The sequence below is a fragment of the Pinus tabuliformis genome, chromosome 8, assembly GCF_031772625.1.
Source record: "Pinus tabuliformis cultivar Carrire ecotype Pingquan chromosome 8, CPIR1, whole genome shotgun sequence".
In the NCBI taxonomy this organism is placed as follows: domain Eukaryota; kingdom Viridiplantae; phylum Streptophyta; class Pinopsida; order Pinales; family Pinaceae; genus Pinus; species Pinus tabuliformis.
In genome coordinates this window covers 1,617,898,921-1,617,916,772 of record NC_142294.1, presented here as the reverse complement: position 1 = coordinate 1,617,916,772, position 17,852 = coordinate 1,617,898,921, and the positions used below count along the sequence as shown (strand labels likewise).

General features: G+C 38.9%; 1 protein-coding gene across 2 annotated transcripts in view; it reads right to left on the bottom strand.

Moving 5' to 3' along the window:
- LOC149242265 (O-fucosyltransferase 13-like) overlaps positions 1-17,852 on the bottom strand; it is a 70,937-nt gene that overhangs the window by 37,935 nt on the left and 15,150 nt on the right. The gene's annotated exons all lie outside the window — the stretch shown is intronic.

The window sequence follows — 17,852 nt, the reverse complement described above, 5'->3', positions numbered from 1 at the left end:
AAAGTAAAATCCCTTCAAACACACAAGAAATCCTTGAGGCTTGTAGTCATGCCAGAAACACTTATCTTTTTTGGCGCTTGAGTAATTTTGTTTCACTCTCTATCTATCTAATTATTCGCCATTGGATTTACCACTTCATAGATCATTGTACTGAATATCTATCCTACCAATTGACATCTCCCAGCTCAATGTTAAAAAAAAAGAACTCAAAATGACTTTCTTTCTAAGTTATTCCTTCCCATTGAGGTGCAAGGCTTGTCACTTCTAAGTTATAACTGTGGGCCCGCTACCCATCATATTGCGTGAGGGTTGCACATATGATCCTTGGTCACATGAGTCAGATTTTTGCAGGCTGGCATTTTGATCCTAGCCTTCAAAACATTGGGATGTTGGTAAAGACAGATCGTTAGTGGCATGGGATGAGAAGTGGCTTGCCGCTTATGTAGTGGATTGCCATGCTGTGGTTCTTCTTCATGGTGGCATATCTTGGTTGATGGAGCTTCCAGATTTAGAAGTTTCTGGTTATGATGCTTTGATTGATGGTTGTGAGATGCTCCTAGGTCCTATTGTATATATTTGCCAGATCATTGCCCTTGGACTCCTGTCATTATGACATTTGTTTATGGTGGGTTGTGCTAGAATATCCACTCCTATTACCATGGCAAAATCCTTTGGGTAGTACCGTAGTATACCCTCATTGGCATACATGTGGATGCAATTCACTTTATATGCCAATGAACCATTCCCTCCATCTATCCAATAAACCTTTCAAGTACCAACTACATCACCATAAACTTCCCTCTCTATTTTATTTCATGTGTACACCTTTTACGCCATAATCTTTTCACAAGTCCAACTATCTATTGTTGACTTTTGATACCAGGTCTGATTTATTTGTCTTCAACAATTATTTATACTCAAAAATTTATTTGCTCAATGAAATTCTGGAAACTGCTGGAAATAAATACACTGGTATTTTAACTTCACAAATAAAATATCTGCAGTGGAAATAAATAGAAAATCAGCCACAAGAACAGCGGAAAGTTCTGCCCAAGAAATTCTCCTACACTTTATTAACTCAAGAAAATTAGGGCCTTCACCCACAAAGGATACACAGAAAATAAAACACAGTATGGAACCTGGATTTCAGCCCCCTTCGAATTTCAGCCTCTAGAGAAATTTGGCACATTGGAAAAATCTCGGCCCTGGAAAACTCAGCTCCTCCACCTGTGAATCGGCCTCCTATTTTCAACTATATGGCCCCCTTGCACACTACGGAATTCAGCCTTCCTCCTCTGCACAAACCCTTCGATGGAAAAGACAGCTTCTTCCTGGTTTCGGCCTCCTCCAATATCTCAACCTCCTCCTCCACAACCTTAGCCACCTTAAATTCATCTCCCAAAATTACCTAGCTGCACACCTTTCCCTTCTCTTTAGTCTTTGAGTTTCTCACTCCTTGAGAAAATTGCTCTCTCAATCACCATGTGTTTTTACCTCTTCCTTAGGTTTATTTTATAATTTCATTAAGCCAAATCCGTAACCCTAATCTCCTAAGTGATCAATGGCTAGGATTAGATCCTAAGCCTCACTTGAGATCAACGGTAGAGATTAGATCTAAGTCACTTAAATAATTAAATTATTTATCCTTAGAAACTTGGCTTAATAGTCAACTTTGATCAATTAAATTAATTGATGTACTTTTTCTAAGTTAACTTAGGAAAGAAATCATAATAATCACTTACTCCTCGTGAGCAAGCACCTAAAGAGGCAATCTGACGTGTTTTGCATGCTTGACATCTAGCCCATGTAGAAGCACCTATCCGAGCTATAAACATCAATACTCTCTCATAGCGAGGAAGGTATTTTGCACCACCCCCAACTTATCTCTTAAAACACAAATTTGCCCTTCACTATAGGTTTGGTGAGAATCTCTCCACCTGCTCATCTATAAAGATATACTTGAGCTTCACAGCTCCCTTTTAAATTGTCTCTGATGAAATGATATATGATCTTTATATGCTTGGACTTGTCATGAAACACTAGATTCTCTGAGAGCTTAATGCAGCTCTAATTGTGACAATGAATCACTATGGGATCCAATTTGAGACCAAATAACCCTATCAACATCTTGCGAAGCCAAATGGCCTCACAAGTCGCCAAGCTAGCTGTCATATACTCTGCCTCTACTGAACTAAGTGCCACAAAAAATTGCTTCCAATTGAACCATGAGATCACTACTAACCCCAAACTGAAACTACACCCAAAGATGCTCTTCCTGTCCAATGCACTCTAGCCCAATCCATGTATCGCCTACTAAATGCACTCCACCACTCCTAACATACCTAAGTCCATACTCCATTATACCTCAAAGATACTTGAACACATGCTTTGCTGACACCCAATGCACCCTCCTTGACTCCATCATAAATTAGCTTAGTGTGTTCACAACTTCACAAAAACACATATATGTGGCCTAGTGTTGACCAGATACATCAAAGAACCTACTAGTTGCCTGTACAATGTGGGATCCACCAACTCTAACTTAGAAGCATTCAGGTTCCCCGAGTTACTAATCATGGGTGTCAACATAGGCCTACAATCCACCATCCTGAATCTCTTTAGAATTTCAACTACATACTTCACTTGTCCAAGGAAGATCTCACCTATCTCTTGCCACAACTCAAACCCCAAAAGGCAGTGCATCATTGCAATGTCCTTCATCTCAAACTCTGCAGCTAGGTCCCTCTTACACATCTCTATGAGCTTCTCTACCCCTATAAGAAAGAGATCAATCACATAAAGTACTAGTGGATCATCATCAACTAGTATAGAGTACAAATTGGGATCAACAAGTCCATGCCTAGTAGATACCCATCATTCCTTGAGCATCATGCCCTAGGTGCTTGCTTGAGACCATACAAAGCCTTTTGTAACTTGCATACATGAGAATCTCTCTCAAGCACCTCAAAACCCCATGGCTACTTGATATACACTTCCTCCTTAATCATTCCATTAAGAAATGTTGTCTTCACATCCATCTAATGTATCCTCCACCCATCTCTAAGGCAATAGACATAACAACCCTGATAGATGTGTATCTAGCAACTAGAGAGCCTCTTCATAATCCACTCCCTCTTCTTGGGAAAACCTTCTCGCCGTGAACCTAGCCTTATACTTCTCAATGCTACCATCTATAACATGCTTGATCTTGAAGATCCATCTTGAAGTGACCACTGCTTTTGCTATTGGCTTACGCATAATATCCCATACATTTTTATTCACAATGGAAGAATACTCTTCCAGCATGACATCCCTCCAAACCTGGTGGTTTGTTGCCTCCTCAAAGTTAGTAAGGCTTGAAATCACTAGTGTCACTCATAAGTGCCATGTAGTTGGAAAAAATTGTGGTGGTCTACTCTCTCTGAACATCCTCCTAGGATCTTCCACATGCTCGTCAACCTACCTAAGAGTTTTCTCAAACCATCTCGGCCTCTTCCTAACAAAACTAGAAGGTGCCTCCTACTCCTCTTGATCTCAAAACTAAGTCCATGTTGTTGGCCTTTCCTCAACCTTCAAAGCCTCTCGCTCCCAATCATGTGCCACTAATACAATATCATGCGACTTCCTCAAGGCATTGTGCTCCTAAAATCTCACATCCCTGCTCACTACAATCTTCCGCTATGATGGAATATACACTTCATATGCCTTGGAAGCCACACTGTAACCAATAAAAATGCCCATCTATCTTAAGGGGCTTCAACTTTGTTCTCTTTTCTCATGGTACATGGATATACAATGAACACCTTAAAATGTAGAAATGTCCCACCTCTAATCTCACTCCTCTCAACACCTCCTCGAAATCCTTTTCTCCCAAGACCTTATGAGGACTCCTATTCTAAATGTAGTTTCTTCTATTACATGTCACTACCCACAAGGACATGAGTAGATCCTAATCATGAATTATAGCTTTAATAGCCTCGATGATGGCCCTATTTTCCCTCTTAGCAACCCCATTTTTCCGTGGGTTGTAAGCAATTGTCAACTCTTTCTTGATGTCTGCCTTTCTACAAAAGTCCTTGAGCTCATTGGAGGTATAATGACCCTCATTGTTCGATCTAAGAACCTTGACCTTCCTCCCAATCTAGTATTCCATGTGAGCTTTAAGCTCCTAAAACTTGTTGAAGGCCTCATCGTTGGTCTTCATGAAGTAGATCCAAGTTCTCTAGGAATAATCATCAATAAAGGTAACATAATATTTGTACCCACTCAAGGACCCCACTAACGTAGAACCACATACGTTTAGATGTACTAGGTCCAACAACCCTTTGGACCTAGAATCACTGCTTGGGAAAGCAGTCGTGGCATACTTGCCTAAAGAACACCTTTTGCAAAGACCCTGTTGCTCCACGCTAAACTCAAGAAGACCACTGATAATCTATCATAATATAAGCAAAGCCCTGTGATGCAAATGTGCGATCCTCCTGTGCCAAAGCTCGCACAAGTTGTCATTGTCATGAACGAAGGCCCTCAATGGTTGACCCCTCAACATATACATGTTACCCTCTCTCCTCCCCATGACTCGTCCTATACTCAAACTAGAGGATCTCAGCATGACAATCACTTATCCACCTTGGAAAAGAACTTCATATCCCTTGTACTCCCTAATTGAGACTACAAGAAGGTTCTTATGTAGCCCTAGAACATATAGAACGTATGTAACCTACATGGGTTCACCTAACTCTAGTTGAAAATGTATAGTTCCAACTCCCTCAAACCTTAACCTTGTTGCAACCATCCTTACAAACCTCCAAATCAAATACTCAAAACCTCAGAAATATAACTGGTGGAAGAATAATAATTTGTTGCTATAAACCCTTGTGACAATTTGATATTCACCTCAAAGTTTCTAGTGCTCTAATACCATGTTAACTTTTAATACAAAGTCAGATTTATTTTTTTCAACAACTATTTAATACCCAGAAATTAGTTTGCTCAATAAAATTCTAAAAATTGTCGGAAATAAATACACTGTTATCTTAACTTCAAAAATAAAATATTTGCATGGAAAATAAATAGAAAATCGGAAACAAGATATAGCATAATGTTCTTCCCAACAAATTCTCCTTCACTTTATTAACTTAGGAAAATGAGGGCCTTGACCCACAGAGAATATACAAAAAAATATAGCACAATATGGAACCTGGATTTTGCCCCCTTTGAATTTTGGCCTCTAGAGAAATTTGACCCACTAGAAAATTCAGCGCTGGAAAAATCTCAACCATAGAAAACTTGGCTCTTTTACTTGTAAATTTGCCTCCTTTTCTTCACCTATACAACCCCCTTGGGCACGAAGGAATTCGGCCTTCCTCCTCTGCACAAACACTTGGCTGGAAAACTTAGCTTCTTACTAGTTTTAGCCTCCTCCATTATCCCAACCTCCTTCTCCATTATCTCAATCTCCTTGAATTTCTCTCACAAAATTACCTCGTCGCAGACCTTTCCCTTCTCTCCAGTCTTTGAGTCTCTCACTCTTGCTCTCTCATTCACCATGTGCCTTTCACCTCTCTCTTAGGCTTATTTTATAATTTCATTAAGCCAAATCCCTTACCCAAATCTCCTAAGAGATCTATGGCTAGGATTAGATCCTATGCCCCCCTTGAGATCTATTGAATTTTGTAGCTATGGTCGGTCTTCATAAATAATATTTTAGCCCTTGAATTATGTAAGACATGTTCTTTGTGTCATCTTAGCCCTTAAAATATATATATATATATATAATGAAAATGTAAGACATGTTCTTCATGTTGGTTTCAAAAGAGAAAATTTGAATTTTTGGCTCCAAATGACAAGTCGACCCTCCAAAAGATGAAGTCATCCCCAATGAAGGAACACACCCATTCGGGTTCTTGAAATGCCTATATAGAGGCCATTCGTCCTCCTCCAAAAGGCATGAATTTGGATCACCTAAGGTAGAGAGAAAAGGGTGGATCTGAGGTACAGTATTGGACGAATCTGAGGCGGAGTAAGGACAAATCGAAGGCAAAGTCTCTAGGCATACCAAAGCAACATGACTAAAATTCTTGGGTAAAGAAGTAGGTCGAATTTCAGCCCTAGCAGATCAAACCAAGCCAAATTATTTGGGCAACATATTGACTTTTCTAAAGGGAAATTTGACTAGGTGTGACTAGGGATATGTCATTAGTCAGTTTGACATTTTATTTGACTTAGATGCATCTCCTGTTGAACTGAAGAATTTATCTAAGGAAAAGGTTGTTGGGATTTTCCCCCATGTGGGTTTTCCCAGGGCAAAATGTTTGTGTTTCTTGTCTGGCAATCTCTTTATGATCCTAATGTCATTTTTGTTCTACTATTGGGGATCTTCTTTGTAATTGCTTAATGATGAATGTGAATTCAAGAGGATTTAAAGTAAAAATCACTAGAAGTAATTATCAGCTAGAAGACCTATGAAAAATCAACATGGTTTTAGAGCATGGTTTGAAAGGAGCAACCTTGAAGAAGCCCTTATCCAAATCTTTGTTTGCAAATGTGTATGTTCTGACCAAGGTTAATTGTGAGGAACGAAGCCCTAGGTGCAGGATTGAACTAGGTCAAAGTCTAACTAAGGAAGACCGTAGGAGAAGACCTCGGTCCAAACCTTAGTCTAAGTTTTAGAAGGTCGAGGATGCCTCAATTTTGTTGCAAGAGGGACAAAAGGCCTCAAGACTAGTGATATAAGGTTGAGAAGCCTCAGACATGGCCTTAGAGAATCTGAAATGTCTCAGTTAATGGAAAAGGTCAGCTTATAATTTGTTTTGGGTTCCTTCTATGGTATAATCAAGTCACGAATTTGACTAATGTTTCATAAGACCTTTTCATCATGTTCACAAGGAGACAAGTTACAACCCTAACTTGGAACATACCCTAGTTGTCTGATGATATCACCTCATCATCAAGGAGAAGCCATGTTAATAGGAGCATGAACTTGTGATGGAAGATGTTGATGTAATCGTGAGTGTATTGGAAATCTAAGCCTATATAACTAAGGCTGAGAAATCTCAGGAAGTAACCAAAAGAAGTTTGAAATTATCTCTATCTAAGATTTGTTCTAAAATTGACAAAAGATACAAGGCACATTGTTTGAACTTTGAATTACTCTTTTGCATGAGGGTTCCATGCAAAGCACATCACAATGATGGGATGACAAGTTTGCGACCTAGAATACAAACCTATAAAAAGGGCCAACAAAGCTATGAGAAGTTTGTTTGATGCCTGGAATGTAAACTAAAGGAGATGATCACCAAATAGCTTTGTCAATGAACAAGCTTGGTTGAAAAGTTTGTATCAAAGTTGTCTCATGAAAAGACTAAACAATGATTGAAATCTACTACTCAGACAAACCATAAGACTCTGGCAAAGATCTGACCTATTGCTTTACAACAGTCATGAAGGAATTTTTGAAGAAAGACAGTTATGATAACTATTTATGTTGAAGGAATATTTTCGCTTGCAAGTTCATTAATAAGATTCACAAGTGATCTTCAATCATGCTCATATTATTAGATACACCTCTGATCTGAAGTATGAAAGCCAATTCAAGAAGTAATTCAGATTATTGCTCAAAGCAAGACAAAGCTCATAAGAGAAATATGTGATCTATACACAATTGTTTAACATTTGAAGCATAATATAACGAACCTGTGCCCTTCTTTGAAGATGTTGCTTTGTATATGTTTAGAAGCAAGTTGTTTTGAAAACTCTTGTATCAATACTATTTGTTGTCATGGACCTTGCACTGTTAAGTAAAGACCCTGAAATATTCATTGCATTTGCTGCTTATATTGATTGTTGAGACTAAGGGTATTTGGGTACTAAAGGATGCAACCTATCGTGTTCAATCCTAAAAGTCAAAATTTGAAATAAAAACAATAACTATCACTTGAAGAGAGCACGCCTTGATGGAGTAAGTTCGCTTTTGACATAATAAGCTTACAATGAAGAAGACGTTGAGTTCCCTTTCAAGTTTGGAGACCAAAAGTTCTCTCAAGAAAGATGAGTCATTTGTTGAACTTGACGTGTCCTTATTATGACTATTGTGTATCTTCTGATGGAATATCCTTGATTGTTTTATGAGGCATGGGGACTCTATATATTCTTGGACATTTGGATATGGAAAGGAGAATTTGCACATTAAAAATTTTGTTGGACTTGCAAAAGGTGTGAAGTGAGTTTTGAAAAACTACAGTTTGTAAATCCTAGAAGACCGAAAGTCTTGAATGTGAAATCCTAGGGTTTGTGGATAAAACCCTAGATCTGAACCTAGATTAATGTTTTTGTTGAAAGAAGAAACCCTAGCTCATGCAAGGAAGGAATGACATCATGCTAATTATAAGGACAGTGTTGATGAATTTGCAAGATGGATGCAAGAAAGGCTAAAATCAAGATGGAGCTGACACTTCCCTATAATCCTCAAAAGATAAGTAACATATATCTCTCTTCCTTGATTATTGTTGTTATTGTTTTACTATTAATTAGCCTCTTGTATTTGTCTTTTTTGTTGGGTTGTATTCATTCTTCCATGGCCTCCTAGTGAGGATTGCATATACATAGCAAAGGTTACCAAGGCTCTGGCAATAGATGGAAGTAAGTGGAAAAACAAAGAAAAGCTTGTGACAAGACAGCTCTCCAAGAATCGGTGATTTGTACTAAGAGATATTGTACTAGATGAGATATGAGCTCAGGAGGAGCAAACAAATCAACAAATTTGAAGTATACCTTGATCGTGCCTAAGGAAAGTCAGTTGTGACTTCTAAATAGATCTACAACATCTTGGCGTACAATATATAGCAAATACAAAGTGAGATTTGAGACTAGAAGGTTCTCCCAGAAAGAGTGATAGGATCATGAAAAGACAATTGCTCCAGTTGCCAAGTACACTTCTAATAGAATTCTTGTTGCTTCTATTATGGAAATACATCAAATGGATGTAGAGGTCATTTCTGTCCATGAATAAATTCAGGAAGAAGTGTACATGGAACCACCTCAAGGCTTTGAGGGTCATGAAGGAGTCTCCTACTTGCAAATAGAAGATTGTACATCAAACTTGGATTGATGGATCAAGGTTGATCCTATATGATTTGTTTCTAACAAAAACAGAAGGACTCATGTGCTAGAGAGATCAGTTGTGCCAGAAAGGTTTGCTTATGTAACAGAGGGAGCAGTTAGGCAGCCTTGCCTTAGCTTAAGAGGGAGTTGACCTCTGCGTTTGAGATGAAGGACCTAGATTCGATGCAATACCTCCTTGAAGCATGTTATTGAGATCCCTCAGAGATTTTTGAGATGGTGGATTATCATTGAGATCCCTCAGAGATTTTTGAGATGGTGGATTATCATTGAGATTGTCATGCTAGATAGTTGATGATCTGAAAATGGGTCACTTAGGCTTCTTGTCTAACTTACAAGCACCTCTCCCACTTCCAAAGGTTAAATATTCCCAAGTCTATATGATTAACCAATGCGGAATTAAATATGTGCTTGAAATTAAGGTGTATGCTTGTGTTTGTTTTTAAACTGTTTGTGTATTTTAAATTTATTTGCTTGAGCTGATATAAAACATATAACAGCAAATAAAACAGTAGATACAATGCAGCAATAAAACACACACAGAACAGCAATTTAATATGGAGTTCACCCAAAACTCTTGGGCTACATCTCCTTGAGCTCTAGTCAACTCAACTAGGCTCTCTGGGATTATGGTCTAAGTTCTTTTACAAGCTCCACGCTTAACTCCACTGGTTTACATAGAACACAATGGGTTCAGAACACCATCTTATCCCCTGGCTCTGAAGCTCTCGGCTTTCTGGCTCTAGCTTTGGCTTTCTGCAACTTTCAGCTCTCTGGCTTTTCACTTGACCTCCAAGTGACTCCAAAGACTCCCTCAGCTGCTCTACGCATTCGCTTTTTCGCTCTCTTTGCTCTCTTATTTTTTTCTCAATTGAGCTCTTTGCCTCCTTTGAGGTACTTTTCCGGCTTTTCAGCTACCTCAGCCATTTCTCTCTGATTCATTATCCCTCTGCAGCTCTATGGCTTCTCTGCTCCCTGTCAGTTAAACTAGCCCTCTAGCTCTGCGGCTCCATGGCTTCAAAATGCATAATTGCCTGTAAAAATGCCTGCTGGTAGCGTGGCATGATGATCAAGAGCGGTTACAGAGAATGTCTGCAAAATACACTATCGAGCGTGATTTTTGGACATGGAATCCCATTCAATCGCCCCTAAAATCCCTTCGGGTCCGCCATTAGGCGTTATATCGCATCGCATAAGTGTTTTGGGTAAAATCCCAAATACATAGGAAAACATGAAAAACCCGACAAAACTCTTTCTATCGAACTTGAAATTATATCGAAATCGCCCTAATATCGCATCGCGTCCGCCTTTGGCCGCTATCGCAATCCCCACTATCGATCTACGGGATCTCCAATCAACGGTCGATATCCAATTTCGGGCAGCTTAGGAGTACGAGGGTTACCTGCCTGAAAAGGCGGTTTTCCTCTCTCCTCCGCCAGCCATGTGTTGACCAGTGTGTGGAAGCGGGTGGAGCCAGCTCAATATCGCTTTCCGCCCAAGGCCCGCCCGAAATCTCGCCTTTGCGGAACTCAAATATCATGCGTCGTGTTTATAATTCCCTTTCGGGTCCGCTTTACTGCTTTGGGGGCTTTTTCCTTTGTATTTCGGTTTTTATGCCAAAATGCGCCAATACACAGAAAATCTCTTTACGGCGGAACTCAAACATTATGAATTTGGGTTTATAAAACCCATCGGATCCGGCGATCACATGTGCATGTATTATCGCCCTTTTTATCACCGCGATTCGACGTTGCGATGCAATATATCGCAATCACTCGTCACATAGCCGCGGGGGTCCGTCCCTTATCTTATGCCATCGTCGATGCCGATCCACCGATCGGCGATCGCAATGTCGCATCGGCCCAGGTCCTTTCCTCATGTTATATGCACCAGCCTACCTCCGACCCGATATGTCGGGGATCGGCAATCAGGGGTCTCTTCCCCTTTCCGCTTAAGTCCGCTCTTGGACCCTCTCCGATGTGATTTCCCTTTATAAGGGTTTTTTGCCCATTTTAAGGGATTTTGCCTCTTTTTCTAAAGAACAAAGGGCATCTTCTTTCTGCAATAACTTCTGCATCCTAAGTCCATTTTTGCCCATTCAAGTTGCAGTAGATTCAGAATGAGACAATCTCTGCAATGGGGCTATTTCCAAGAACTTCCTTGGACTTTCATTTTCCTCTGTGAGGAACACTTAGACTTAGGAGTCTATCCAAAATCCATTATGGATCAATGGATAAGTTAGGGTAACCGGAAAGTAGCCATGGTGATGGCTTTAGTAAAGGAAGTCAATCAGTTTATGGTTGAGCCAAGGCATATGGCTCAACATATGTTGAAGTATCAACATGGTACATTTGGTCATGACACAATAAGTTATGGTTTGAGATATGTCTTAAATAGTTAAGTACAAATATAGGGATTCACAGATTCAGATTGAGCAAAGAGTGCAGAACACTGAAGGAGTTCATAAAAATATTGCTTCAATTTGGGCTTCGTGATGATTTCTTGGATGAGCAGGAAGCAAAGATCTACCACACTCAGTACTGCAAAGGACAAGAATATTGCAGCTTCGTTAGCAAGTTGGGAAGCAGTACAGCTTTACAAACTACTTGCAACCTGCAGGATTGTTTGAAAAAGTGTAGGAGACAACCATGATGACAGGTCAAAGCATAGTGAGATCTAGTACCAAGACATGGTACATAAGGAAGCAGTATGGCTCCAGTACTATTCTATAGTCAAGCAGATTGCTGACAAAGCCTCTATCCCAAGATGAAGTTTGTATACTTCAAGGACAAGCTTGAAGTAATTGAGTAAGTCTCTCTCAGCAACAAGGAGTGATGAAATTGCAAGGAAAATCATTCTCCCTAGGTCAAGAGAATGGTCCAGAGTGTTGATATGATAGCATCAGGGACAAACATTCTCCCTGTGTCAAGTATGTTGACCAGGATTAAGGAGAACAGTCCAGCAGAGAACAATCATTCTTCCTGTGTCAAGTATGTTGACTCAAATTAGAAAGAATGGTCCTAGAAGACCAGAATCACTCAGTTGAGTGGGTGCCTTTCAACATCAGGCTCAGAATATCCAAATAGGTTGAGCGAAAACATTTAGCATCCAGCCCGGAATTACTCATGAGAGTGAGATCTTTGGAGATTCACCATAAGTCAAAGATATTGATCAAGATGATGGTGAACCAAGACTAGTCTGTATACCATGTGTTAGAGGGACCAAAATTATGGTGACTAGTTGATGCTAATGATGTACCATGTGTCAGGAGTACCGACTAGGATTATGGTGCACCATAGGTCAAAGGTACCAACCAAAATTATGGTAACTAGTTGATGTTATTGATTTACCATGAGTTAGAGTTGTTGACCAAGATTATGGTAATTAAATGATGTTGATGATAATGATGAATTGTTATAAACTTTTCTTAGAGAAATTTTATTAACAAGAAAACATTTGATAGTCATTATGAATACCTCCCTAGCTAAAAGCGAGTGTTGAATTTTGTAGCTATGGTCAGTCTTCATAATTAATATTTTATCCCTTGAATTGTGTAAAACCTGTTCTTCATGTCATCTTAGCCCTATATATATATATATATATATATATATATAATGAAAATGTAAGACATGTTCTTCATGTTGGTTTCAAAAGAGAAAATTTGAATTTTTGGCTCCAAATGACAAGTCAGCCCCAGCAAAGGGATGCACCCATTCAGGTTCTTGAAATGCCTATATATAGGCCATTCATCCTCCTCCAAAAGGCATGAATTTGGATCACCTGAGGCAAAGAGAAAAGGGCGGATCTGAGGCATAGTATTGGCCGAATCTGAGGCAAAGGACAACACGAGGCAGAGTCTCTAGGCATACCAAAGCAGCAGGACCAAAATTCTTGGGTGCAAAAGTAGGGCAATTTTCGGCCCTCGCAGATTAGACCAAGCCGAATTATTTGGGCAACTATTTCATTAGTCAGTTTGACTTTTTATTTGACTTAGATGTATCTCTTGTTGAACTAAGAAATTCTCTAAGTAAAAGGTTGTTGGGTTTTTCCCCCATGTGGGTTTTCCCAGGGTAAAATGTTTGTGTTTCTTGCCTAGTTGTCTCTTTATGAACGTATTGTCATTTTTGTTCTAACGTTTAAGATCTTCTTTGTAACTGCTTAATCATGAATGTGAATTCAAAAGGATTTAAAGTAATTATCAGCTAGAAGACCTATGAAAAATCAACAAGATCAACGATAGAGATTAGATCTAAGTCCCTTAGATAATTAAATTATCCTCGAAAACTTGGCTTAATAGTCAACATTAATCAATTAAATTAATTAATGTATTTTTTGTAAGTTAATCTTAGGAAAGAAATCATAATAATCACTTACTCCTCATGAGAAAGAACCTAAAGAGGCAATCTGGCATCTTCTTCATGCTTGACACATAGTCTATGCAAAAGCACTTGTCTGAGCTATAAACATCAACATATATTTCATTTTATCCATGTTAAAGGGGCCTACACATTACATGATATTTTATTAAACCATTTTTTTTAATTATCCTTTATTTTATACAACAATGAACCACTTTATTTTTAAGAGGGGATCCACCCACCACATGAATTCAAATTCTTATATACCAAGAAGGGGAGGGACTTCAATCAAAAGTTATATGAACCCTATGTTTAACCCATGTGTTTAATAACACATGTGGAGAAATGATAATTTATTTTATTTATTAAGAAGACAACTTAATAAAGCAGTGGGTTATAGCCACCTTGTTATGGTCCTCATTTTGTAATGGGAAGGATACCATAGGACATGCTATGAGCTCAATGCTATATCATTTGAAATAGAGTCGTCCTTTTCAACCTTTTGACTCGGTCATTGTGGAGCTATTTTGGTTATAAAGCATTTCCATAGATTATTATATATTTGAACCACATTCTTGCCTTATGAACCATGGCATGGAGTCGTCTTATCTAAACTCACGACCATGGAGCCACCAACCATCATCAAGCAACCTTTTTTTTTCATTTTCCCACCCATTGCCAAGAGGAACATTGAAAGGGCCATGCATACGAAGTCGCATGCCCACATTCTCAACGATTTCCATGTTTATCAACCTACGAACTGGAGCGTGATGACGGGACATGTCAACCAATCTCTCTTTTTAAGTGGAGACAACTTATATTATGGTGGACCTCTAATGATATGAAGCCACAGGCCTTCATTTGGGGCATGTACCAAGCAATAGGCTTCCATAAATTTTCTTATAGATGAAAGTAGGGTAGCTTCAACATATCAGTGTATAAGTCAACTGGATTTTCATTTGCCCATGAATGTGGTTAAGTGGAACAACGCACATGTTAAGGCCATTCGATGAGATGTACCATGCAGTTGCATTTTCAGATAGACCATTACATGCTTATGCGCTGGACGGGGCCAACCCCCATTATTTATCCATTATTATGGGTCTATGCATCTTTTATTGGCTCACAAAAAACATTTTTCACTTGGCTGTTTTTTTTTGGGTTATAGTTTATTTCCATAGTGTGTGGGCCATCTCCCCCCTATTCTTGAGGCTTGTAGACTTCCAGTGCTTTTTAGAGTAATGGAGATATTATTTTTTTTGTTGTAAGAGGTTGAGCTAGATGCACTATTCAAAGAGCACCTCCCTCACTTCTTTTCACTTCTTAATATGGTTGGATTTGGGAGAACCCTCCCCTTTGGAGCTTAATAGCAAGTCTCTTGGAGGTGCTTGGACAGTCAAAAACTTCTTATGGGTTAGGATGTTTGTATCACTTTTATTTGATGTTGATATAGCAGGACATGTATTGCAGGGGTTTGAATTTGGTGTACTATTTCCCATATTCTACGTCTTGTTATCATGAGAACTTTGTTGATAAATATATTACTTTCACTACTCATGCATTGAGGTCTCTCATACATGGATATTGATAGATGTAAGCTCCTCAAATATTGGTTGTTTTCTACAGATGTAACACTCATATGGAAGCAAGGAAAATGGAACTTTTAGTTTGTACTTTCAGACATATTGTCTCTTTATCATCTTTAGAACAGCCCCCCTTTTGAACATTGATATGACTCCATTCACGCAATGGACTAGACACTAATCTTCAGTCCTCCCATCTACTTTTTTCTACAACATTTTCAAACCTATTTTGCTGGAAATTACTCTTCACAACACCTTACACTTCATATCTTTAGTTTCCAGCAATACTAATTAATTATTAGAGAAGCCTCCTTAAGCCAGAGGAAAGTCGGCCTAAAGAGCAAAGGAGAGTTGGCGAGATGATAGTGTCTGACCTCCTAGTTACCCAAATCTATCATCTAGATGCTTGGGGCTTTTACACTCTGATGATGACAGATGGAATGGTAACAGGCCCAAAATTTTGGAGAGGACAAATAATTAGAATAAATTTCATTTTCATTTGCCTTCTATTACACTGATATCTAGGATTGCAGTACAATAAATTTATTTTTCACAAGTACATAGCTTGCTCATCAGGACTACAAATTGTTTAAGATAAGATATCAAAATCAGCTTTTCAATCTGCACAAACCAAACATGCATGAACATTTAGATAGATTCTAAAGAGGAAAAATCTATTATTTTCCAGGAATCATCATTCTTTATCAAAAAGTGAGAAGTTGCAGAAACTATCATTGATACCTTGAACAAATTCACCAAATATTTCATGGGAAGGAGAAATGTTGGAGCCTAGTACAGCCATTACATAAGCACTCATAACCCTAGAGGGGGGTTTGAAGTATAGGCATACCTCAAGGATCCTAAGATCAAAACCAAAATAGAAACAAAAGCAAGTTGACAAGTTAATTGTCAGAAGAACAAGAATGAGTCTAGGAAAGACGCTTGACTCTTTTGAGAGAACTGGCTGAACCTTTCTCATTTAAGGTTAGTTTTCTGCTGACAGTTCCTTATTGTTTCAAACTTCCAAATAGAATATGGGTTACAACCAGTGAGGGAATATCTGGAGCATCTCATGAAGGTAATACATATAGAATAAAATCTAACTGTATGAAGGTAATGCATACAGAATAAAATTTAACTGAACACCATACAAATTCGATAACAGACTTTCCCTTCAGAGGGATATCAAGTGACCCTCCTCTGGACATCTGCAACTAAAAGGCTTGCCAAGAGAGGATTTTGTGATTGGCTGATTCGTGAGATGCTTGCTCCCACTTGTCATTAGACAAGATGCTAGTGACTAGATATCAGTGCCTCTCGGCCTGTAACAAGAATGCTTTTGTAGAAATTTGTAGAGTAATCCCAAAAAACAGCATGTTCAAAAAGTAGCTTAACAACAAATGTCCTATGTCAAAGGACCCATGCTGAAGATATTAATAAATATTCAGTTATAACTTATAACGCAAAAATTAAAAAGCAAGAGAATATTAGACAAACCCTTTCAATCCTCGATAGATTGAATAGAACATGAAGGTTACAAGACAGCATAGAATTGATGGGTCAAGAGATGTATGTCCACTTGGGGAAAAAGGTGACATGTATTTCTCTAGTATGTTTTCGAGTTCTGTCTGGCTCAAACTTTTTGGAGTGGATTGCAGTTGAGTATTTGACTTTTTGCAAGTCCACTATGATGGCAAGTAAGAGTCATAGGAGACAAATTGATGAGACTTACTCAACGATGTCTTATATATGTAGTTTTATATTTTGTATATTTCATTTACCTGAACCAGCAGTTGTAAGTGTATATGTATGACTTAGTCAAAGACGATGTCTCACCAACCTCTACAAAAATTATTTTCAACGTACCAATATTGTACTCCTGTATACCTAACAAAATATTGAGAGTACAATGTATATAGTTGCAGCAATTTACCTTTTGCTCTTTCCCTCTCTCCAAAGAGGTTCTTTTTTTAACCAGAATGAGTAGATTTTTATATATATAAAACGCGCCCATTCGTGTGCAAAATCGGGATTTTACAAAGTATTTTCAAGCCTACTGAGGGCTGCTGATACATCAATTGTTCCACTTTCCTTCTATAAGAGTTTTCACTTTGATTCTTACAAAAATTTCTCATTCCAGAGATCCTATAGCTATATATTCGACAAAACTGAAAAAGTAAATATTTACATTTGAAGTGTGCCATACAAAATCATTTGCAAAACCAGAGAGAGAACAGACTAAACATCCATTGGTACTGGACTGTTCAAATCCAGGCCAGTGGATTCTTCTTCATTGCTCTTGTTCAGATCCAACCCAATGGAGTCTTCTTCATTGCTCTTGCTGCTCTCCTCCATCTTGAGCTTCAACTGTTCAATTTGCTGACGCAACACATCCACCTCATCTTCCAATTGGCGAATTCGCTCCTTCTTCTCCAATTGTCGCTCCTGCATGGCCAGATTCTCCAGTTGTTGTTGGTGGATGCAATGCTGCAGCACAGCCAAACCTTCTTGAATCTCCAAGTGATCCTGCACACATTTGTTGCAGGCCTACCTGTTGCTACCGCCGACCAGAGAATTACCCGCCCGCAACCCCCTGTCCTAGGCCTGCAATGGCCCCAAGAGCCCGACAGGGAGCTATCCTCAACACAATTGTTGTGCACACTCATATTTGTCTTCAGACTACCACTGGCGAGCCTCTCCAGGATGCCACAGACCCCCCTATCACGCACCCCCGACTCCAGAATACCCACGACCCACCACTCCAAGAACCCACCGACCTCCAATTCCAAAG